Genomic DNA, 24,042 nt, shown 5'->3' with positions numbered 1-24,042 from the left:
ATAATCCATAAGGTGGTAAATGCAGTGTCTTACAATTTTGTAGTAAATGGTATGCATGCTGAGATATTTGGGAAAAGCCTACTGATGTTTGTAATGAGTTTGAAATGCTTAAACACAAGAAAGATTTACACATAGAGATATGAATAGATGGATAGATACATAACAAAACAAGTTTAGTGAAATATGAGTGAGAGAATGTAGGTGGCAGGTATTTTTATGTTTACTGTGAAATTATTTCAACTTTGCTGTATGTTTGAAAACATTCATACCTTAATCTTTGAAAAAATGCTAGTTGTGCCTCTTTGGCCTGATTTGAATTACAAGTGATATTACTTCTCAAATATCTCATTTTAAAAGGGAGAAAATTTGAAATTTATCTCAGAGAAGTTAGTTCTTGGCTTCAACTAACTGGCCACAAATAGAAGAATTATTTATGGAAGGTTAATTCTAAAAGAGAAGAGACTACCTGATACTTTGTTTCTTGATCTTTTAACAAAGATGATTTTGGTATTCATGTAAACGGTACAAACATTTAAATTTTCCTCCACTTCCTGATACTTTTCAATACCCACATAACTTCTTCTGAAGCTATTTTTGAGTAGATCTAATAAGAACCCTTTTGGTACCTTGTGGGGATCCCAGGAACCCAGCAGAAATAACCATTTGCAGGGCTGGATTACCTCCAGGGGACACTAAGCATGTGCCTACAAATCACTGGCTATTTCAAGTAAAATGACAGAACGGTTCTCTTTGAAACATCTGTTGTATTGGGCACTTATTACGTGCAAAGCCCCATTCTCAACATTGGGAGTTCAAAGATGAGTCAGGCATTAAATTTGTCCTTTAGTAGGATTCATGTAATAGTCTAACTGTGCTGCTACCTTATGGCACATAGGACGTTAGTTGGGCCATGAGTGGAAATATTATGGAAATGCTGATTAAATTAACAATAGGAGTCTGCATGTAGAATACTATTTTTTTCTCTCCATTCTCACCAATGTCTCCTCATCTAGGAATTTCCATATGTTTTACCCATATCCCCTATCCAAAGAAAGTGAGAATATCCTCTAAATTAGCAACTTTAAACCTATCTGGTGTTTATTAGGCCAGTTCAGCTTCAATATCAAGTTATTCTTATAAAAAGACATAATCGTAACCCTTTATTATATGGTGGCACTTCAGTAATCTAAATCAAATTCTTAAATCATATAAAATTAGGAAATAATTCATATAAAATGAAGAAATAACCAGTTGAGGTAAAATGACATACACATAGGAACTTCAACTCTCAAGTTGTCATACCTATGAATGACTCACCACATCTTTGAAGTTCCAGAGTAGAACTGAAACCTATAAAAATAGATATAAATTTTAAATTGCTCTAACTCTTAAATTTCAGATATAAATTATAGTGCATTACAGCATAGAATATTCCTAAAATTACTTGCTTTCTCAATGGATCACTCCTTTATTTCTCCATACCAAATACATAAATATCTTTCTTTCCAACCTGCTTAACACTGCAGACTTCCTACAAATGGTTCATCTGGCCACCATAGTTTCCTTTCAACATTCATTCTTGCTCCTCCTTGATTCATTTTTCTTGAGGTTGCCAGATGTATTTGATTTTTTAAAAAAAATTCCCTAAGACTCTACAGATTTCTCATCTCCTGGACAGAATTCAAGGCTGACTTGTAAGGCTCCAGAAGAAACAGTCCCTGCTTATCCTTCTTCCTGTCTCTTTCCTTGTTTTACTTACTTTCTTCCTATTATCCAATATATATATTTAGTTTATTCTGTGCACCGGGTGGTCTTAATAGATGCTATCTGTACAGATATTTTTTATTTTTATTTACTTTTAATTTTTAAAAAATATTTATTTATTCATGATAAACACAGAGAGAAAAGCAGAGGGAGAAAGGCAGAGGGAGAAGCAGGCTCCATCAGGGAGCCCAATGTGCGACTTGATCCCAGGACTCCAGGATGAAACCCTGAGCCAAAGGCAGATGCTTTAACCACCAAACCACCCAGGCATCCCGCTGAAGATAATATTATTATGCAAGAAATCCTAAAAATGTATTGAAAGACATTAAAGATTCTTTAATGAAGAGATATGCCACATACATGGATTAGAATATAGTAAAGAGCTCAATATTGTACAGAGATTGTTTCCAAGTTGATCTATAGATTCAATTAAATTCCATCAACTCTTTTGTTATGTTTTGGGTTGATCTTTGTGGAACTTCACAAAACAATACTAGAATTTATATGTTAAAGCAAATGGCAAAAAATGTCCAAGTCAATCCTAAAGATAATATCTTGGTAGAGGGGATCCCTGGGTGGCGCAGCGGTTTAGCGCCTGCCTTTGGCCTAGGGCGCGATCCTGGAGACCCGGGATCGAATCCCACGTCGGGCTCCCGGTGCATGGAGCCTGCTTCTCCCTCTGCCTGTGTCTCTGCCTCTCTCTCTCTGTGACTATCATAAATAAATAAAAATTAAAAAAAACATATATATCTTGGTAGAACTTGCCTTACTAAATAAAATAAATAGATAAATATGGCTTTCATAATTAAGGACATGTGATATCCTAAGAAGGACAGAAATTTTAAGAATGGAATTAAGACAGTGATTCTAGACAAGGATCCACAATTATGGAAACTCAATTTACAATACTGTTAAAATGTTGTTAGATCATTAACAAAATAATTTACTCTTCAATGAATGCTGCTGAGATAATTAGTCATCTACATGGAAAAAATATCAATTGGACCCTAAATCACACTATGTACACAAATCAATTTCACTGAGGTGAAAGGCAGTCTACAAAAGAATATTTTGGAGAATATCTTTATAATCTCAGGAAGTAGAGAGGTGTTTTGAAAGATTTTATTTATTTATTTAAGAGACAGAGTGTGTGAGCAGGGAGAGGGGTAGAGAGAGAGAGAGGGAGAGAATCTCAAGCCAACTCCCTGCTGAATACAGATCCTGATCAATATCAGGCTTCTGAGATCACGACCTGTGCTGAAACCAAGAGTTGGACAGTTAACCAACTAAACCACCCAGGCATCCCAGGAAGTCAAGAGATTCTTAATCTTATAAAGTTACAACCTTAAAAAAAATCACTATTTATTTGTACTAATCCTTAGAATTTCAGTATGCCAAGAGTGTTCATAAATAAAAGAGAAGCACAAAATTGGGAAACACTAATATCTCTAACACATATAACTAAAAATAATTACTTAGCAAAAAAGAAAGAAATTGAGACAAATGAAAAAAAAATAAAACACCTACAATCCAATAGAAAAACTAGCAAATGTGATTCTCAGAGTAAAGGGTTACAGAAGTGCAGATTGAAATCCTGAGGAGATACCACATTCACTCACACATACTGACAAAAGCAAAAAGCCTTTCAAGGAGCTACCAGTAGCCAAAGCTAGAGCAATTTGAGCAGCACAATAAATAAAATAGTGTTGAATTATAACCAAAATATAAAATATAGATGAATTTACATCAATCATATAAATGATTGAATAAATAGAATAGTATAAATCTCCCATGCGGAAAAATTCCAAATAATTTGTATTGATACTCCACCCTCAGGGAGCTAAAGCATATCCTCCTCTCTATAACTGTGCACTACTGCACAGTGATGTCCTTTCAAATAACACAATTATGGAAAAAAGGGGAAAAGAGTAACTTTGCAGTGAAGGAATCTGACAAACACTACCTTGGCCAGGTGATCAAGGTCAACATCAGCAATAATAAGTCATGTTGATAATATGTGTCCCTGCAGTGATTTGATGAGAATGGTACTCTACCTCTGTGGTCTTCTTCCCAAGAATACATAGTCCCAGTGTAATCATGAGAACAAACATCAGACAAATCTCAATGGAGAGACATTCTACAAAATACCTGACCAGTACTCTTACAAACTGCCAAGATCATCAAAAACAAAAATAAAATCTGATTAACTGTCACAACCAAGAGGAGTCTAAGGAGACACGGGACTAAATATAATATGGGTATCTTCAATGATATCTGGGAACTGTAAAAGGACATTAGGAAACAACTATAAAAATCTGAATACAGTGTAGACTTTCATTAATGACAATGTCTCAGTATTATTCATGCATTAAATATAATAGCATATCATGGGATCCCTGAGTGGCTCAGCGGTTTGGCGCCTGCCTTTGGCCCAGGGCGCGATCCTGGAGTCCCGGGATCGAGTCCTGTGTTGGGCTCCGGCATGGAGCCTGCTTCTCCTGCCTGTGTCTCTGCCTCTCTCTCTCTCTATGTCTATCATGAATAAATAAAAAAATAAATAAATCTATAAATAAATAAATATATAATAACATATCATACTAAAGTTAATGGAAGAAATTTGGTATGGGGCATACTGTACTCTCTTCGCAAGTTATCTATTAATTTTAAAGTGTTCAAAAGTAAAAATGTAATTAAAAGTATTTCAACATCAATGTTGGCATGGATGTGGATCTACTCAAAAACAGACACACTGTTGGTGGAAGTGTCTATTGTTTTAATCAATTTGGCAAACAGGTTGGCATTATGTAGTCAAATTGAAGATGGGCAAGCCCTACGACCCAGCAAAGTAGTCCCTAGGATAATCCCTAAAGATTGTACCCGGACACATGTGTGAAAATGTTAATAAATGCCAAATAATGAAAAAGGTACAAGTGCCTATCAAGAATATAGGATAAATCAAGGACTAGTCATGCAGTTGAATGCCATATACAGTGAAATGAACTATAGTATAGTTATGTATAATTGGATAATTCTTGGGAATATGAGTGAAAAAGCAAGTCACAATAAAATATAACTGTTAAGATTTTATTGAGTTGATTTGAAATCTGCAAACTAATCAGTATGTTGTTAGGGATATCCATGTGAGGAAAAATTATGGTGAAAATCATGGGAACTTGAGAGGAGATAACTGAGGGATACAGAGGGGCCTTCAAAAGTAATGTTAATATATCTTCTTAAGGGGATCCCTGGGTGGCGCAGCGGTTTGGCGCCTGCCTTTGGCCCAGGGCGTGATCCTGGAGACCCGGGATCAAATCCCACATCAGGCTCCCGGTGCGTGGGGCCTGCTTCTCCCTCTGCCTGTGTCTCTGCCTCTCTCTCTCTGTGACTATCATAAATAAATTAAAAAAATTAAAAAAAAATATATATCTTCTTAGGCTGTGAGGTGGGCAAAAGGGTTCGTTGTGTCCTTATTCTTTAACTCTTACAATTTCTCACAAATAACATTGTTCCTACTCAAATTTGCTTATAGAAATTATTTGTAAAGTTAAGTGGGAGCTGCTTATTCACTCCAAACCTGACAGCACACAGAGTCCCCCTGGTATGCCTTCTTCTGTGGGAATAGGAAATGCATCAAAAGCCCCATCTTTGAATCTAACAGCTAGGAAGATGTACTTATCTATCTGTAAGCAATTGATTCATTTTGGCATTTGGGGAAGAGAGAGAGAGAAAAGATGCTTATAAGTAGTTCAGGGAATAAACCTTGGCTGATAATTCTTTTAAGATGACAAAACCCTGTTCCTGTTCTTATATGTCTCAGGATCCTGCCTGTGGCCTTTAGATCTTCCAATAATGGCAAGTTTAAAGCCAAACGAAAATGTCCTTAGAAAGACAAACCCTGAGGGTCGAAAAGTGGGAGGGCAGATGAGAAAAAAGGTGGAAGCTATTAAGGAGGTTGTTTGCATCTGCAGGAACAATCATTATGTCAATACTGTGTAGCACTTGTTTGCAAAGCCACTAATCTATTCTTTTTGTTCTGCAGAAGAGCACTTAGTCCTGACTGAAATCAATCAGTACAGCAGATTCCCTTGATTCAAAGTGATTGCCAACTTGATTCCCATGATCCAGAGTGGTTAATTGATTTTTTCATATATGGCATATAACCCAACCCAATCCTATGCATTATAACCAAACTGCCTAGAATTTCTGAGAAATTCTGTCTTTCATATGAGCTATAAAAATGAGGAAACATAAAGTTGGGTGCTGATGTAGCTATTTGACTATGCTAAAGGAGGATTCTTGGAATGCAGCCAAATTGGGAAAGGCAGATGGAAGATAGGGAAGAGTAACCAAATACCAACAACACCATTAAAGTCTGAAATCCAGCTGTACCTGAAGATGGACTCACTCCCTTGCAATCAAAAGACTCATAAGAAGAGGGCATCCTAACAGAAGATGTCTTTTGTCCCACTGTGGCAGAAGCAGGGATTAAAACAGGACTGGAAGCAGCCTGAGAATTGGATAAGATGATTCAACATAGAGCCTCTGAATTTTGGTTCTGCGCCTGGAAAATGGAATGAAAATTGTATACATTTTTTATGATTATACTTGCTGTCTGGTCTCCAACTAAACTGGTATAGCACACAGGCAAGAAGCTACTTCTGTCCATTAATTTCTTTTACTTCTAAGTTCTTAAGTGAGAATCTGAATCCTTTCAGTATACATGGGGAAGGTTTGTACTAGAGTCTTAGGAAGGTGTATTGCTTGCTCTTCCAAAGTTTGATAAGCAGATACTGAATGCCTCCCGGGGGGGGAGGAACTACCTGAGGCCAAATAAAACACAGATAAATATATTTCCTTTCTGTCCTCTGAGACCACTGTTGACTAAAACCATACATTTATTTATAGCTTCAAATTCTGGCTTCACCCTTTACTAGTATTAAAAAGAAAAAAAGTAAAGAGCGAAAGGAAAATAAAAGAAGAGAGAAGAAAACCATAGGTACAAAATGGCATCACTTACAGTAAGGCCCCAAGTCAGTACACCAGGGCTTAATGCCTAATCTAATTGTAATTTCAACCTCCCCCAGAAATACAGTCTTGACCAGTCAGGAATTTTCTGATCAGCATAAATGATGTAATCTGTCACATGGGCCTTCTCTACTCCCCAAAGGAAGATGAGTTAATCTGTTTAGTAAGACCCCTTTCTCTTTCCTCTAAAGGAAGGAAACTGTTTCATCTTGCCTGAAACAGTTCTTTCTTTACTTTTGCTAATAACTTTTCCCGTCCTGCCTCCGTCCTATAAAAACCTTCCATTTCGCACAACTCCTTGGAGCATCCCTCTACTTGCTAGATGGGATGCCTCCAGATTCAAGAACCATTTAATAAAGCCAATTAGAACTTTAAATTTACCCAGTTAATTTTTTAATTAATTTATTTATTTTTATTTATGATAGAAAGAGAGAGAGAGAGGCAGAGACACAGGAGGAGGGAGAAGCAGGCTCCATGCGGGGAGCCCGACGTGGGACTCGATCCCGGGCCTCCAGGATCGCGCCCTGGGCCAAAGGCAGGCGCCAAACCGCTGAGCCACCCAGGGATCCCTACCCAGTTAATTTTTTAAAACACTAACTACTTAACATCCCAAAGCTCAGTTTCCCTATTTGTAAAGTAGTGTTTATAATTGACCCTATCCTATAAATTTATTGTTAGGATTAAATGCATTAATATAAAGTGCTAAGATTGACTGGCACATAGTTACACTATATACATGTATGTCAAACAAATATAAATATAAAGAAATAAATGAGAAACTCTTAGTCCAGATGAAAAGTTACACAAAACAGGGAAAGGAAAAAAGTGGCCAGAGTTTTGAATGTCTACTGTATGTCAGGCACTGTGCTTTACATTTGATTTACACGATCGTGTTGACCTCTTCTACATGGGTCGATTTTCAAAAGAGAGTCATATATTGAAACACGAGTCATGAAAAGTCTTTTCTAAATACCCTATAATTATGAAGGTCATAATCAGTGTCCTGGGGGAGGCAGGACCATAGATCCAGTGAAAGTGGAGCCTGACTTTTCCTAACTTTTACTCGCATTAGGAACATCTGTGAACTTATTAAACTCTTCTTGACTTTCTCTGTAATTTCATCCCACACCTGTGGTGCCTTCAGAATAGAGAACCTCTCATGAGTTAGCCAAGTTTATTCTCACAAAACCTGCCCACTCATCCTAGCTGTGAAAGTGTTTGAGTTTTTCTTCAGCGCCTTGTGCCTTCTCTGTCTCAATGTCTTGGTAACATTTAATGAGCAACCAGAGACCATTTTCCTTGACACCCGCCCACCAGGAGAACATACCTATTAAATACTCCATCTCCCTGCTGCTTTCAGGACATTTTTGCTGTTCTGAAAGGTATTGCCTTTCATGTCCATGAGCTGTGAAGTAGAAGCTGAGCCTGGCTGGCTGTCCAAGTTCCTATTCTGAAGTTATTATCTGGTGCCCCGAGGCAAGAGTGGCTGGCAGCCCCTGATGGCAGCATCTGCACAGGGGCTGCAGGCTGCTATAATTGGCTTTCTTGCCTTTCACTCCCTGCCTTAATGAGGCTATGCCATGTTGGGCTTCACCCACCCACAATCTTTCAGTGGGACAGGTTCTCACTCCATATAAAGTTGATCAAGAGAAGCCTCAGCAGTTTAGCAAGGAGTTTTGAACTGAATAAGTCCATTGGAGGCTGAAGCAGGTCTCCTTGGTGCAATGTGTAGTAGCTGCCAAGTCAGCCAGGGGTTCATAAACATGGGGGCCAGGGACCTTTGCCCTCAGGTAGAACTTTAGTCTCCATTCCCTGTTCTTTTGATTACTAAGACCTAAGATCACGGATGATCTATTTGCAGCACTCTTTGCTGTACATTTCATTCAATGCATTGAGTCCTTGTCTGAAACTGTTTGGACACAGTTTATGCACCTACTATTTTAATAATAGCTAATATTTATTTAGTGCTTACTATGTGTCAACCATGAATCTAAGAATTTTAGCCTAATTAGCTTCTTTGTTGTTCAGAGCAACCCTACGAGATAGGTATTATCATTATTTATATTTGCACATGAGATTTTAAAAATCTCCCAGCCACATAGGAAATAGGTTATGGACCTATGACTCAAATTTAGGCTGTCTGCCTTCAGCACCAGCACGTTTAATGACAGTGCCTCAAGATCAGGTCTGAGAACTGTTGGTTTTCCAAATCCTCCAGCAAATTGCCCCGCATTTCTCCCCTGGCCACATCTTCTTAGACATCCTTTGGATAACATGCAAATTGCCCCTGTCAGCTGTGGCTGATTGTACCAGGAATGCACACTTGACACACGATATCACAATCCAAGAAATAAGAATTAAGAAACAGACTTTAAATTACACAGTCGGACCCAATCTGGGGTTATAAGATCACATGGAGATAAGGTTCCCGTTTAAGGTGAAAATGCAAGAGGATCCTGAACTCACCTCCTCCCACAATAACATGGAATCTCCAGCTTGGAAGAATTTCTCTTAAAAAAACCACCACCACCACCACCACTACCACTACCACCACCGCCACACCTGGCTGAGGGATCCTTATGCATCCAGTAGAAAGAGGAGGCTCACAACAAAGTAGGAGAGGCTGGGGCACAAGTTCACCGTGGACTCCATTCTCGGTGCAGTCGTCCAGGAGGCAAGCAAAACCCAGAGCTTTGCCCTGCGGAGTGAAGGGTGTGAACGCCAGGCCAGACTCCTCCACCTATTATGACCCCCACCTGGGAGATGAGCCCCCCAAACATCTAGCTTTGAGAGCCAACAGGGCTGTGACCTGAGCCCCACAAGGCTGTTCTTAAATGCCTGGCATGCTCCAACTCACCTGCCCTGGTTCGAGCGGCTACAGGGGCGCCCAACTTCACGTGGGAGAAGCTTCTTTGCTTGTCTCAGAGCCTCAGTGAGCGAGGCAGGCTTCTGCCTTGCACATCTGGGAACCTGCTGGGCTGCTCACGGGGGCTGGCAGGCTGGCGGTGCCCGCCTCGCTCCTGGGCACAGGTGCCTCCTGGAGAGCAGCTGGCGTCTGGGTGTTGGCGGCCGTTGCAGGAGGATGCCTGTGCGTCCTGGGCTCTGGTGGCCAGCGCGGCTCTTGCGGGAGAGTAAACCTTCCCAGGGCCGGGGGCGGCGCTTGGCACGCGCTGCCCCAGCTGCCACCTTCCAGACCACCAGGCGCTCTCGGCAGGGCTTGCGGGCCTGAACCCGCGGCTGGCACGGTCACGCGGCTCCCGGCAGGCTCCCGCCGCAGCGCAGGCGCCGAGAGCGTGGAGCTTCCGCCTGAGGGGAGGCCTCGGGTGTGGCGCACACCTGCCTGAGGCCTGCGGACTTTCTCTCAGGGGAGGCTGGAGGATGCCATCCTTGTCTTCTCTCTCTCCCTCACTCACCCTGGCCAGATCTCCCAGAAAGGAGCTTACACACTGGTCTGGAGCCCCGATATTTCCAACTGCCCTTCAAGGGGCACCTTGTAGGCCACCTGGCCCGCTAGCCAGCCCCGTAGGGCTGTATATGTCTGCATACTTTAAAACCTGCTGCCCGAGGGTCTGACTCCTCATCCTCCCCCTTGGAACACTGACTTGCCACATGCTCAACTGTGAAAGAACGAAATAGACCGCTTGGAGGATGGCAAAGAGTTGAGAGACAACCAAAGGCCAGGGCAGGCTTCAATGATTCATCTATAAAGGCCACACCTTCAAGAGTGGGAGAGGTGGCTGTTTTACTTAATAGACAGAAATAAAGAAAAAGAAGAAATAGAGGAGTATATTCCAAATGAAAGATCACATGGAGATGGGACTGGAGTAGTGGAGGCTGAGAAAAATCAAGGCCATTCCACCTCCAGTTTAGCATTAGCACAAGTACAGCCATCTTGGGCCCCTGTGAATAAGAGCTGAACTTTACAGGAAAAACTGCAGAATGTCTTTGGGAAAGACAACAGAGCCCACGCACGTGGTAGAAAGTCCCATATTAGAATGAGAACAGAGCTCAATGCCCTTGAAAGCCCCATTATCAGAATCTAAACAGAACTTGAGAAATTCCTCCACCCCTCTGAAAATCCCCTAGACCAGCCTATAAAAAACCCAGCTGTAACCCACTTCAGAGTCCAAGTCCCTGCTCTGCTGTGTGGGGTATACTTGGACCCAAGCTCGAGCTTGCAAATAAAGCCTCGTGCACTTGCATCGGTGTTAGCTCCTTGGTGGTTTCTCCGATTCGCGATCCTGGGCACAACAGAGTCAGCATTTTTTTATTTCAAAACCACTGACAGAACACTTTTGGGCAGATGTATCAGGAAATGAATAACATTCCAGTGGTAAGTTACACAAAGATAGAAAAAAAGGGGATAGAAACCTCATTTTTATCAGCAAGAGAGTGAACATCATTATTCCTAGACTATGGAGGAAATGTATCTAAAGCCAAGAGAGTGATGCATGTGTGCAGAGAAATCTAATGATAGAAAACTCTAAAATCCTTGATAACCTTCTTGAGAAACTCTCATCTCTCAAGAGACCCAGCTATACTTGCTATACTTCTCACTAAGAGGTTCTCTAAGCTTCTACTGGAGACTTGTGATAAAGTCCCCGCCACCTTAAACCAGGTGAAATAACTTCTGTTCCTTGCAGCCTATGATGACTGACCAAGATATCCAGGATACATTTTGGTAAGCAGTTTCATTTGGTCCTAATGTTCCACGCTAGAGTTCACTCTCTAAGAATGAGAAATACAACCATGCTATGTTTAGTGGAATATTATGCTTTTGGATTTTGGTTTCCATATTTTAGCATATTTATAAGACCTTGGTTATTTGTGGCAATTCAGTTTCATTCACCTTATTACTGGCCTGGCCCCTCTCAGATTTTAGCTGGGGATTTACCATCTTCATTTCAATCCATCAGGTCTGAAAAGGCTGAATGCTCAGTTCAAAGGGCTACACTCATTGGGGATTTGCATTTCCCTAACCCTGGGGATTTTTGGAGAAAAGCAGAGGACTTAAGTCAACTCAATCAGAGGGAAAGAGTGGTAAGGGGAATTTGGATAAAAATGCTCACTTCTGGCTGAAAAAGTAAACCAGCAGGGATGTAGCCTTTGGGTTGCCAAAGGCTACTTTTTGTCCCCCTCAAGGGATAAGTCTATCTAAAAAAAAATAATCATTCTAGGAAAAAGGAAAGATGGAGATATTGTTTGAGCCTCTGTGGCAACTGTGCCTGAAGCTATATCTTTTCCTAGATTATTTAATTATATGCACCAAATGTTTTCTTTTTTATTTTCTATGCCAGTTAACTTGCAGTTTTCATATTGTAAAGTGAGAAAAGATACATATATAATGTTGGTCATCTATCTAATCATGGAAAACTACACACCACATTTTCAACATTGGTCATATGCTGCAGGTAGAGTTAGGAAAGTCCGGATGCCTGGGTGGCTCAGCGGTCTTTGGCTCAGGGTGTGATCCTAGGATCCGGGATCGAGTTCCACATCGGGTTCCTTGTACGGGGCCTGCTTTTCCGTCTGCCTCCCTCTGTGTCTCTTGTGAATAAATAAATAAAATCTTAAAAAAAAAAAAAAGGAGGAAAGTGGAGATATTCATGATGAATCATCACATGATAAGATCTGATTGATGCAAAACCATTTGTAATTGCACATAGAAATGGATAGAGATATATGACACTACGCTCAATGAAGTGTTGACAGTGGTTTGACAGTGGTTCTCCCTGGGCCACAAGACTTAAGCTGATTTTTATATCTTCACATTTTAATGTATTTTAGTATTTTTAGCAGTAGGAAAATGTTATATTCAAAAAAGTATAGTAGTTACAGATGTCAAAATTTACAGATGTCTTAATTTTTAACCAACTGACCATTCACTCTTCAATTTATTAACAGCTCTTTTGGCAACATGGGTTTAACAATGTTTTAAAATGATTCCTTGGAAAATAGGTTGGTCAAACCCTGGATTCAATGAAGTTGAATACATTTCTTTATAGACTATAAGTGTACATTATAAATCTCTAAGAGAGGGATTGAGTATTTAGTAGTTCCCAAATTTACTGGACTATGGAATATTCCATGAGAGTAGTCTAATATGGAATACATTTTGGGAAACACAAAGAAAATAAAACAACAGCAACATAAAGGAAGAAATATTAAGGCTTTTAATTCATATATCCTGGAGTCATATCCAAGACAGATGAATTATTTGATGTGTGATCTTGGACTTGTCACTTGCCTTCTCATGCTTCATGGTCTCACTGGCCTCCTTCCCAGGGCCATTGTGAGAGTCAACTGCAATAAATGTGATGGCACATTGAAAAAAAAACAACAACAAACTTGTGCATTTTTATGTTACCTGTAGTATTTTCTTTCACAGTATATTTTCCAAAAATTTACAAAATACTGGAAACAAATATATTTTGTATATTTATGCGTTTCCCTATTGTGGCTAACACACACACACACAAACACCCTGAGGAAGTATATTCATGATTTTTTTGGTTCTATTTTGAAAGAACAACAGTTGTATTTTTTATGTGGAGCATAAATCATACTTTATTCTTACTGGGACCAAAAAGACAAAAATCCCTTAAAGAACTAGTAAACTTTCTGAATTAGTGAGGAAAAGGACAATGGTGAGAACAACTGTTTTGTTCATGTTTACTTCGGCCAGATCAAATAGAAGCTTACTTAAATGGGTTTAGGGGGGAAAAAAGGGGGAGTAATTATAAGGATATACGCTGTCTTCTAGACCAAGAATAAAGTAAAAGAGGCAGCAAATGAAACCAAACACATGGGAAACAAAGGCCAGATTCTTTCAGATTTCCTGAATATCCTTTTTATTCCTTTCATTCTTCCTTCTCCGGACAGCTTCCTTGGCTTTCCTATTTATAGGGCAGCTGAGGGCTGCTCACCAGTGTCTGAGTCTCCTTTTCTTTAATCCAGGTGACTAAGGAAGACAATGAGCTCTGTCAGCTGTAGTTAGAAATTCCCAAAGGAATGACTGTTATTGGTCTGGTTCAGGTCAGTATCCACCCTGATTCAATCAGCCATAGGTATGTGGCAATAAAGTAGGACATTTGGCTATCACGTATATGACTGGAGTCTGACAGCTCAGAGAAGGGTGTGTGTGTCCTAGGCACTCAAAGGAATCTTTCAGCTAACCTTGATCTTTCCTTTCTCCCTCCTCTGAGCTGAGAGTGGAGGCGGGTCTGTTAGCTTCTCGTAACCCTCCAAACCTGGGGAATCTTGCCAGGATGGGATTAGGGCTGCAGCAGCGATCTGGATCTGGATCTTCTAGTTCAGACTTACCCAAATATCTGTCGAAAATATGGCTAAGGATTCAGTGGAGGAAGAATCATGATCAACGAATAAGAAAGGGGAGTAATTCAACATCCATTTTCCTTTGGTTTTGAATGCATGTTATGACTGTTGCTTTGGCAAAGGTAGTAACAGTCTATATCATTTAAATTCATTTGTATTTGCTAACCTTCAAACCAAGCACATAATGTCACAGACATCTGTAGTAAAAGAAATACAAAGTTGTGATTCATGATAAAGGACCCTAATGTAAAATTTGAAATAAATAATTAATTATTCCAACTTATTGTAATACATAAACATTTATTGAATGCTTAACATATGGCAAGTGTGGTGGTAAAAGGCTTACATGCATTGTCACGTTTAACCTTCACAATAATTTTGTGAGGTTAGTACCATTTTCATTCCCATTAATAAAACTGAGGCTAAGATGTTCAGGAGCTTACTTAGGGGTACCTATGTCATTCTTGGTGGATTGGAACCCAGGTTGGTTTGGGTCTAAACCTGAGCCCTCATCTGGATACTATACTACCTTACAAGTAAAAAGTTCATTTTTCAAATCATTGAGAGATAGCTGGGAGCTGACTGCTACAGAGGACAGTGACCTAAGACTCTGCAAAATGACAGAAAGTATTGGAACACATATGAGGCCATATGTGGTCCTTGTGGCAAATTCATATTCTGCTCCTGACCACTCTCAGTGACCCAGCTTCCACAGAGGCTAAGATTTGGCAAGCCTAGACTTATAGGTTAAGCTCTGCTCTTCAGAAAGTTGACAGTTTATTTCCCTCATTGCCACCAAGTAGACTGGGAAAAGAAGATTACAATTTGCATAAAGGAGCTTCAGTCCTAGATGATCCTAATTCAGAATTAAGTAATAGTGTAAAATAAAAACAGAGGAAGGAACAGTGCCCAACTTAATAATTCTATACTACACAGGAAAGATGACTTAGAAATAGAACCAGATTCATTGCATGAGGTTAAAGTCTAATGAGGTGAAGCTCTGAGATGTTACCAGCTACATTCCCAAAAAAGTATTAATGTCAGAGCATTACAACATTGTGTTTTTTTAGTGCTGTCTTCAAGCAGTCACTCTGAACATGAATCACTTTAAGGGCTTCATTCCATATAAGTAATTGGTCTGTTACTTTAGTTCACAGTGAATAACATAAAATGTTAATAAACCTTTAAAACTTCAGAACACACAGTATATTAAAATAATACATTTTATTGCCTGTGGCATTTAGGAGACTAAATCACATGCACCATTATTTGTGTTTAACTCTCTAATTGACTTGCTACAATTAGAGAAATACAAATTCTATTTAGATGGATGTTCAGTTACATATTTGAATAACTTTTAATGCTCACTAATTGTTTTTTTCCTTTGATGAAATTATTAGTGTTTTAAATTAAATTGACTTAGAAACATCTTACAACCATAAAGAAAATTAATGGCATACTTCTATTTTCCCCCTAAAAAATATACTAATTTAGGCCCACTGTGTTTAAGTTTTTCCTTTGAACTGGGCACACATTAGATTTTTAAAAAGCCTATTTTCAAATCTCCTGATGTGCTAAATAATGTATGAAATTGCCTCCTGATTATCTATGAGTAGATTATCTATTAAGTAGAAACTCCACTACTAATTTCATATGGCAGATGAGATTTTTCTTTCTTCTTTAGTTTTTTTGAGTTCAAAAAGGCAAAGAATCACAGAATTTTATTTAATATTTACATTAAATAAATGCCAATCCAAATATAAATTATCTTTTTATTCTATTTGAACCAGGGTACCTAGAATTATCAATATTTGGCTGTATGTTTAAATGGCAGCCAACATTTTTTGTGTTTAGAGGCATCTCCCACATCACACAGAAATCATTTAGATAACAAGATTTTTACCCAAATATAGTTTCTCCCAAATTTACTGTATTAACTAACTTGCTTTCTATATTTATCCCTAAAATAAATGACTAGGCTATTATATTATTTGAGCACACAGTACAAGGGTTCTGGTACCAATTCTGATGTGGTGGCATGGGGAGGTTTGCCCCACACTATTAAACAACTCTCAGATACCAGAATTTAACTCACTGACACTATCTACCTGGAGATAGCATCATATTCCACAGGTAGAGGGTTCAGTCCTACAAAACTGTTTCCCCCAACCCACTTCAGAAGCCAGTCACAAGTTTGGGCTGTTTATTGGTACGTCTGACCAACTGGCTATAAATTAGAGGTTCTCACAACCTCCTCCTCAGGTTCAATTAATTTGCTAGAGTAGCTCATAGAACACAGAGAAACATTTTACTGACTAGATCACCTTTTTAAAAATGAAAGGATATAACTCAGAAATAGCCAAATGGAGAAGATACACAGGGCAAAGTTTGGGGGAAAGTACAGGGAACTTCTCAGCACCTTCACATGTTCACCATTCAGAAGGTCTCTGAAACCTGTCCTTTGGGGTTTTATGGAGACTTTATTACATAGGCATGATTGATTAAATCCTTGGCTATTGCTGAGAGAATTCACTCTCCAGTTCCTCTCCCCCATATCAGAGGTTGGAGGGCTGAGGGTGAAACTGAAATTCCCAGCCTTTTAATCACATGGTTGGCTCTACTGGTAACCAGCCTGCATCCTTAGGTGACTTCCAAAAGTCAACCCATTAACATAACAAAACACACCTTTATTGCTCTCATCATTTAGGAAATGCCAAGTATTTTAGTTCTATGCCAGAAACAGGGATGAAGACCAAATATATGTTCCTTATTATAAATCACAATACTGAGATATTTTTTTATTTTAAATTACAGTATTTCTCACATACACATACATACATGCACACAGACACAGATATTAAGTCATTTGACAAAGAGGTGTTAACTTTTAAACACCTGAATTTATTGGATAACTCAAATCTATTGTTAAAAAACAAAATTCAACTGAATAAGTTTGAAGATCCTATTGGCTTTAAGGATTCATTAATTAGGCAGCAACCCATTTTAGCAGATAGAAAGGAAGTATGAGGAGCTGTACAAAATGTGAGACTTCTGTAGGCACAGGGGAACAGGGCAAGAAAGATACTCTAGCGAAGAGTACATTATTGCAGGCAAGGGCACCTTCTTTTGGGGGACTGCAGAGTTTTATTAGGCAAATCACTTTACCAGTGCTGATCAGATAATTCCAGATTGACTGGTTAAAGGTCACATTCCTGGAAGGACTGAAACTGCAGTTAGGTTAGGTATTAAGTCTTGATTTGCTGATGTAGGGCTTAGCACGAGTCACTCCATTTTGAGATTCTTTTTTTTTAACGCTATAATCTGAAGCTCAAGATTTATAGACTTCCCAGGAACTATCACCTGACCCTTTCATAACATGCTTTGGACTTAGCTGTTTTTAAATGAGCAATACCAAGTTAACTAGAAACTAGACTCTGATAGAAACTTTTGGATAGACTGGTAGGAGGACTCTGCTCTATGGCTGAGAGCTGAGAGCAAAACACATGTCCCTATAAAAGATGGCTTTATTTTGACAATGCATCCAAGAGAATGTAGAATCATTCTTTAGTTGTAAATCTAGGATTCACCATAGTGGTTAGAGGAGCATTGTTATTTCTTTTCACAGGTGGTAATATCCTGAATGCTGGGTGAACTACAGGGTTGACTTCCTCTTTTCCTTCAGGAAAAGCACAGAATATCACCTTTTTACTATTAATCTTAAAAATAGACACTGCCAAGTTATTTTACCAGCCAGAGATGGGTTTTTTGGGAATAAAGGAAATTTTTGATCTGGGACAGGTAAGCTGTGCAAAACCTTAGGCCAAAAAAAAAAAAAAAAACACCTTAGGCCAGTTGCGGGGATGGGAGGATCAGGGGAAGGAAAGGCACACTTTTCTCTGGAGAAAAGGGGTAAGTTGGGAAGGCAGTTCTGAACTTAAAATCTATGGAAGTAGATGGGAGTTCACAGTGTGGTGGCTTCTTGGAGCTGTTGCCCAGGAGGATGAGGAAAGTGTGTCTTTCCCTGGCTTGGGTAGTAGAGTAGTATCCACAAGCAAGGTCAAGTCTGTATAAGGTCAAGTTCTTCTTTTCTTATTGGCTTTGCAATTGACTAAGAGCAGTAGATGGTGAGAGCTTCACCTGCTGGCCTCCCCACTCCATTTGAATGAGCTTCCCGTTACTAATTTTCACATGACCTTGTGTACTGAGGTTTCCTTAGCCATGCCTAAACTCAAAAATTGCTAGTTTATAGTTAATTGTAAGTGGAATCTTCTAAGACACAGATGAAAATGTTACCTAAGACAACTTGTGCTTTCTAATATGAAGAGTGAACCTATATTTAATATCTGGAGAGCCTCTATCTCACATTATTACATTAGCACATTAGTAACTGAGCAATGAGTAACTTGACTTCTTTGCTGGCCAGTTTAACAAACTTATTCTTTTCCCAATATCTGCACCCTACCCCCATGCACACACCTACACATGTTTCGCTGGAATTTCTCTAATATCTGTGATTCTTATCCGCCCCCTCCCCCACCAAAAGCAAAACAAACAAATGACAACAGCAAAAACTAGTATCAAATACTCTTTTAGAACCAAGGTGAAAGAATCAGGAGAAAGGATGAGCAAAACATTAGCAAATAATTCCACTGGTAAAGTGATATTTGTCCTTTAGTCTCTTTTTGAATGCTGAGAATTTCCAGTATGGAATACAATATCAAGGAAATTGGTTCATTTATTATATGGGAAGCTCACTGCATAGTTCCCTTATTTCTGTAAGAGGACTAAGAAACTGAAAAGGCACAAATCAATAATGCAATTAATAAGCACTGTTTTCATTTAAGAAATTATAAAAGGAGGAGTCTTACACCTTTGACATTTCCAGAAAGTAGAGTCATCTGATTAAATCTTTGGTAATGTTGAATCTGGCAAGAAGACGAATTCCCCTTCTAAAACATGTGTTAGTGGAGAAAGAATAAGTGATTTTTACTTCCCTTCTCCTTTCCTAAGCCAACAAGTATCTGTCTGTAGCTAAGAAACCATCAATGACATGAACTTTTCCCACCATGACCCATAGGAATAATCCATTTTCTTCTAAATATTTGCATAGAGTTTGTTTCAACGGACGATGGACGTCCTGAAAGACACAAAGGAATCCTATAGCTAATAATAGTAAAAGCACTTAATAAATACTATTTTCCAGGCATTCACATCTGCCATAATTTTTGTAGTTCCAAGTAAGAAAAAGAAGGAATTTGCAGGCTTACATAGCTGAAAATCCATGGATAGAATTAGTGTCAGAGACCACTGAACCAAGCACACAAATGATGTGACAGTCAGTGTTGGGGTCCATCTCAGGCCTTATGAGGGATAGAAAGTTGGGTGACTGGGATGGCCCTGACAACTTGAGTTTCACATCTTTGATTTGAGTCTAGTGACAAAGGCTACTTTCTCACAATTAGGGAAGAAGCTAGGGATTGGCACTAATGGGCTCTTTCACCTTGTTCTGATCATTGTGTTGGTTCCTGAAGCAAGTAGAAATATGATAGAATGAGATTGTTAGTTTATATCTAGGTGACATGCTTCACCCTTGGAAGAAGTAGTTGGGATACACCTGAAATTTACAGACTGGTTATGAGGAATGCATGATTTTCCAGAGTAAGATCTGGGCCTTAATAGTAGAAATGAGTTAAATAGAAGCTAGATATTAGTAGCTGTCTATGTTAGCGTTTTCACACATAGTTTAAAAACATTTATTTAATCTTTATAAAAACCCTATTAAATAGTTTACATTATTATACCCATTTTATGGATAAGATAGCAGAAGTAAAGGAGTTAAGGTCATACGTCAGGTTTGTGGTAGATCTGAGCTCTCTAAACTCAGGGCTATCTGTCTGCACAGCTTGGAACTCAACCTCTTCTGTGCATGCATCACTGAAGGAATAGCATACTCCTGAGTAGGATGAAAACAGAAAAGCTGTGGTATCCTTAGAATATTTTTGGCAAGTGTCTGAATCAGACTGCTGGAGCACAGGGTCTATATATCCATGAGTAGCAGAGCTAGCTTTGGAGCATTGCATTTGAATGCAGAGCTAAAATTAAAATCAAACATTCATTTAATTAAGAAATTGATGATTCCATACAAAGCCAACATCCTTATAACAAGGTCATGGAGTCAAGAAACACGAGTAACTCATAAGGTCATCTTACACCTGCCAGATGAAAAACGGGCAACTCTGACACTCAGTGTGTTTGACAACTCACATTCAATGTTTAAGACCTCAATAAAACCATGGCATTCTAATTGACATGTGCAGCATGTTTGCCACACTGGCTCAGAAGGACATTGTGGTATTTTTTTAGGACCAATGGAAAAAAAAAAAGTTTAAATCTAAATGAAGACCAGGGTAAAGCACTAAATCAGAAACTGTTTAAAGAGTGGCAGTTTGAGGGGCACCTGGTTGGCTCAGTAGTTAAGCATCTGCCTTTGGCTCAGGTCATCATCCCAGGGCCTTGGGATGGAGTCTCCCATCAGGCTCCCTAGGGGGAGCCTGCTTCTCCATCTGCCTCTCTCTCTCTCTGTGTCTTTCATGAATAAATAAATAAAACCTTCAAAAAATAATAATAAAGAGTGGCAGTTGAGAACCTAAGCCACTCACAGACTCAGCCTGGACACCAGGAAATAAAGCCACACCCTGTTATCTACATTGACATCACTTTGTTATTCCTGTCTTCATTAGTATGCTCTTTGCACAGCTCCCCTTTTCCCTGCAAATGTTGATTGTTAATTACAGGAACTTCACAAAAGACCTATGAACTCTTCAACAGACAGTTTGTACCCTGAGATTCTTTGAATTCCTCACTTCAAAAATACTCAAAATACTTGTTTTTTCCACCATTGTTGAACTGTTCTATCTTGATTCTTACCTGTTCCTAATCTAGTCTCTGCACTGAAAGCCCCATCCATAAACCAAACTTCTGATTCCCAATAAATCCTGACACCACTCTCCCCCTCTGAGAGAGTCAAGGCTTTGCAAGATGGGTTTCTCCCTTAATTTAACAGGGTGTATTGGTGAAATCTGGGAAGATGTTATTTATATAATGTATAACAGGGATTTTCAACATAGGGAAGACAGTTTTGTTTCCCGGAAGGTATTTGGCAATGTCTGGAGATTGGCAGAAGGGTAGGAGGGTAGTTGCTGCTGGCATCTAGTGGATAGAGGTCAGAGATGCTGCTGAACACCTACGATGCATACGAAAGTCCTCCATAACAAAGAATTATCCTGCCCAGAATGTCAATAGTGCCAAGGATGAGAAATCCTGGCTCATAATAATTTGTGGCATTTCTGTTTGTTCTAGATGAGTCAGCTGTACTTTAGGCTACCTCTATGAATATATATGCCATCCCAAGTACTAGTGTAATGGTAAAGTGTAGGTGACTCCTTCCAAGTATCTAGTACTCCTCAGTTCTGTTTTCAGAGGGGCTTGGTTGTGTCACCAGAAATTTTGAAGTTGAGGAGACCTCCAGAATGACAACATTCTATGCTAATTATACTGAAATTTGGAGTAGTGGGAAGAACACCGATGTTACCAGAACACCTGGATTCTAGCTTCAGATCTGATACCAACCAGAAAAAAAGTCACTTTGGTGACATAGTCTCTATCTATAGAAATGAGGGCTTTGGTATTAGTGGTTTTCAGAACCGCTATTAGCTTTGTATCTTAGGAATAAGATACAAAGAATCCGTGGTCTACTGATGCCCAGGGCTCATGTGGAAGTTAACTGTGGTCTTTCCTGGGCAAGCTAGAGGACACTAGAGGACTAAGCATCAATATAACTGGTAAAAGAATAGACATACCACTTCTGTGTGTGGCCCTGTTTCTCTAAGTGTTCCTAGGGTTTCATAGCCTGGGTATATATTTTTGGTCAAGCTTCCCACCCTAAAATTTTAAAGGTCTCTTTTCAGTCACATGAACTATAATTTATAAATATGTATTTTTTTAAGAGACTCAATTCCCAAACTCCATACCCACCTCTATTTACCCCAACACACATGTCAAGATGTCTCCTAGCTCCTTGATTGAGACCTACCCAAGATGGCATATTTTCTCCTATCTCCTCCCTCAGGTAGAACTAGTCCTTTTCTCCACTCTCAGTATCTTTTGAACATACATTTGTTACAGTTCTAGTTAGTTTCCTCTTTGGTTGAGTATTAGGCAATAGCAATAAATAAATTAAAATCACTCTTTTGCAAACTGCTTGAAGCTGTGTCAATTTTCTAGAAGGTGATGAGAATTTCATATGAATAAAAAGAGAACTTTTTTTTTTTTTTTACTTTTTGGAATGGGGGTGGGGACCCTTTAATGAGTATTTGATTATGCCAAAGCAAAGCCCAGAGGCTGTTTTGGAAACAAAGTAGAGAAAATGAAAAGCTAAACTGTTCTACAGTATCAACTAAAATATCCTCCTCCCTGGGTGAGGAGATTATTACAATATTATTTGACTTTGGGTTCCTACTGAGAAGAGTGAAAATAAGAAGAGGTGGAGAAGATGGAAGTAGGCTACAGAAAAATTGGTGCCTCCTGGGCTAATGAGAGTAGAATTTTGTGTGAAAAGACATGTAACAGAGGGAACAGGTGGAGGACTTATGAAAAAAAGATGTGGCTGATGGGTCAAGGAAAGAATTCTTATGTCTGATATGGGTGTTTTGTCTTCTCTTCTTGCATTATAATTTTGCGCTGCAGTAAATTTTGGACTCTTCTACAGCCTAGTGGAAATCAAGTATTACTGGTGCTTGAAGAGGTAAAAGAAAAGCTTTGTCCAAAATGAATCAGGAAAAGAAAAAAAAAAAAAAAAAGGAAGAAGAAGAAGAAGCATGTGGTAGTAATTTTGAGATGGCCAGAGTAATGAGAGAAAAAGTTGGAAATGGAAGTGTCCCAAGAGGTGAAAAACAAGAGAGGTAATGCACTGTTTTATAGCAATAGTCCAAAGCACTTGGGGAGGGCCCCGAACCTAACCTGTCGCATGGCAGACAGAAGCAAATTGTATTTGTTTTGAAAATTAAAGAGAGGGTAACCTCTAGAACCCTAGGGCACTTGGTGGGGTGGCTTTTACTTCTTTTCTTCTTTGCTTATAGGACTCAAGATATATATAGTGTATGCTCAATAATCATTTGAGAGAGATGAATACAAAAACATCAGTATTGAATTTTCAGGATGTCCATGCAAAATGAACAAACCTTTAAAAAATTATTTTTTATTTTTTTTATTTTTATTTTAATTTTTAAAGAGAAAGGGAAAGATTTATTCAAGCCCAAGTTAGAACAGCTCCCTGTGATTTACAATCTTCACAAAGAAGAGAGTGTTCCAAAGGAGGAACTTTTGGTTCAGGGTTATATATATTTTCTTACGTACAGTTACAAATCATTATGGCAAAGGACATTCTAGAAAGTTTAATACTCTAACTTATGTCCACAAACATGGAATATTGAAAATTTCCTTTTATCAAAGACTATCTCCAGTCATTAAAACACTGTCTATAGCGTGACTTTATTTCTTTAGAATAACTGGCCATATACATAATTGATGATTTTCAGGAAATCAATCATAATAAGGAAATAGGGAAGTATCAGTGGATATTGACATTTACTTACCAGGTTTTCAGATCTAAAAATTAAAGAGAGGGATCCCTGGGTGGCGCAGCGGTTTGGCGCCTGCCTTTGGCCCAGGGCGCGATCCTGGAGACCCGGGATCGAATCCCACGTCGGGCTCCGGGTGCATGGGGCCTGCTTCTGCCTCTGCCTATGTCTCTGCCTCTCTTTCTCTCTCTGTGACTATCATTAATAAATAAAAATTTTAAAAAATAATAAATTAAAATTAAAATTAAAATTAAAGAGAAAGAATAGAATGGAAATAATG

The 24,042-nt window shown here is 39.0% G+C and overlaps 1 long non-coding RNA gene across 2 annotated transcripts in view; it reads left to right on the top strand.

The window, feature by feature from the left end:
* Nucleotides 1–7,049, top strand: part of LOC144289652 (uncharacterized) — a 98,709-nt gene extending 91,660 nt beyond the window's left edge. Inside the window, exon 5 of one of the 2 annotated variants that reach the window (XR_013357489.1) lies at nt 5,804–7,049. This is a non-coding gene — a long non-coding RNA (uncharacterized LOC144289652). Of the gene's footprint in view, nt 1–4,461; nt 4,768–5,803 lie in introns of those variants that run through there. The other variant, XR_013357491.1, reaches the window with a different exon arrangement.
* The last annotated feature ends 16,993 nt before the right edge of the window (nt 7,050–24,042 follow it).

This window comes from Canis aureus, chromosome 19 (genome assembly GCF_053574225.1).
Source record: "Canis aureus isolate CA01 chromosome 19, VMU_Caureus_v.1.0, whole genome shotgun sequence".
NCBI lineage: Eukaryota > Metazoa > Chordata > Mammalia > Carnivora > Canidae > Canis > Canis aureus.
Note: the sequence above shows the minus strand (reverse complement) of the source record. Positions and strands in the feature narration are given on the sequence as shown.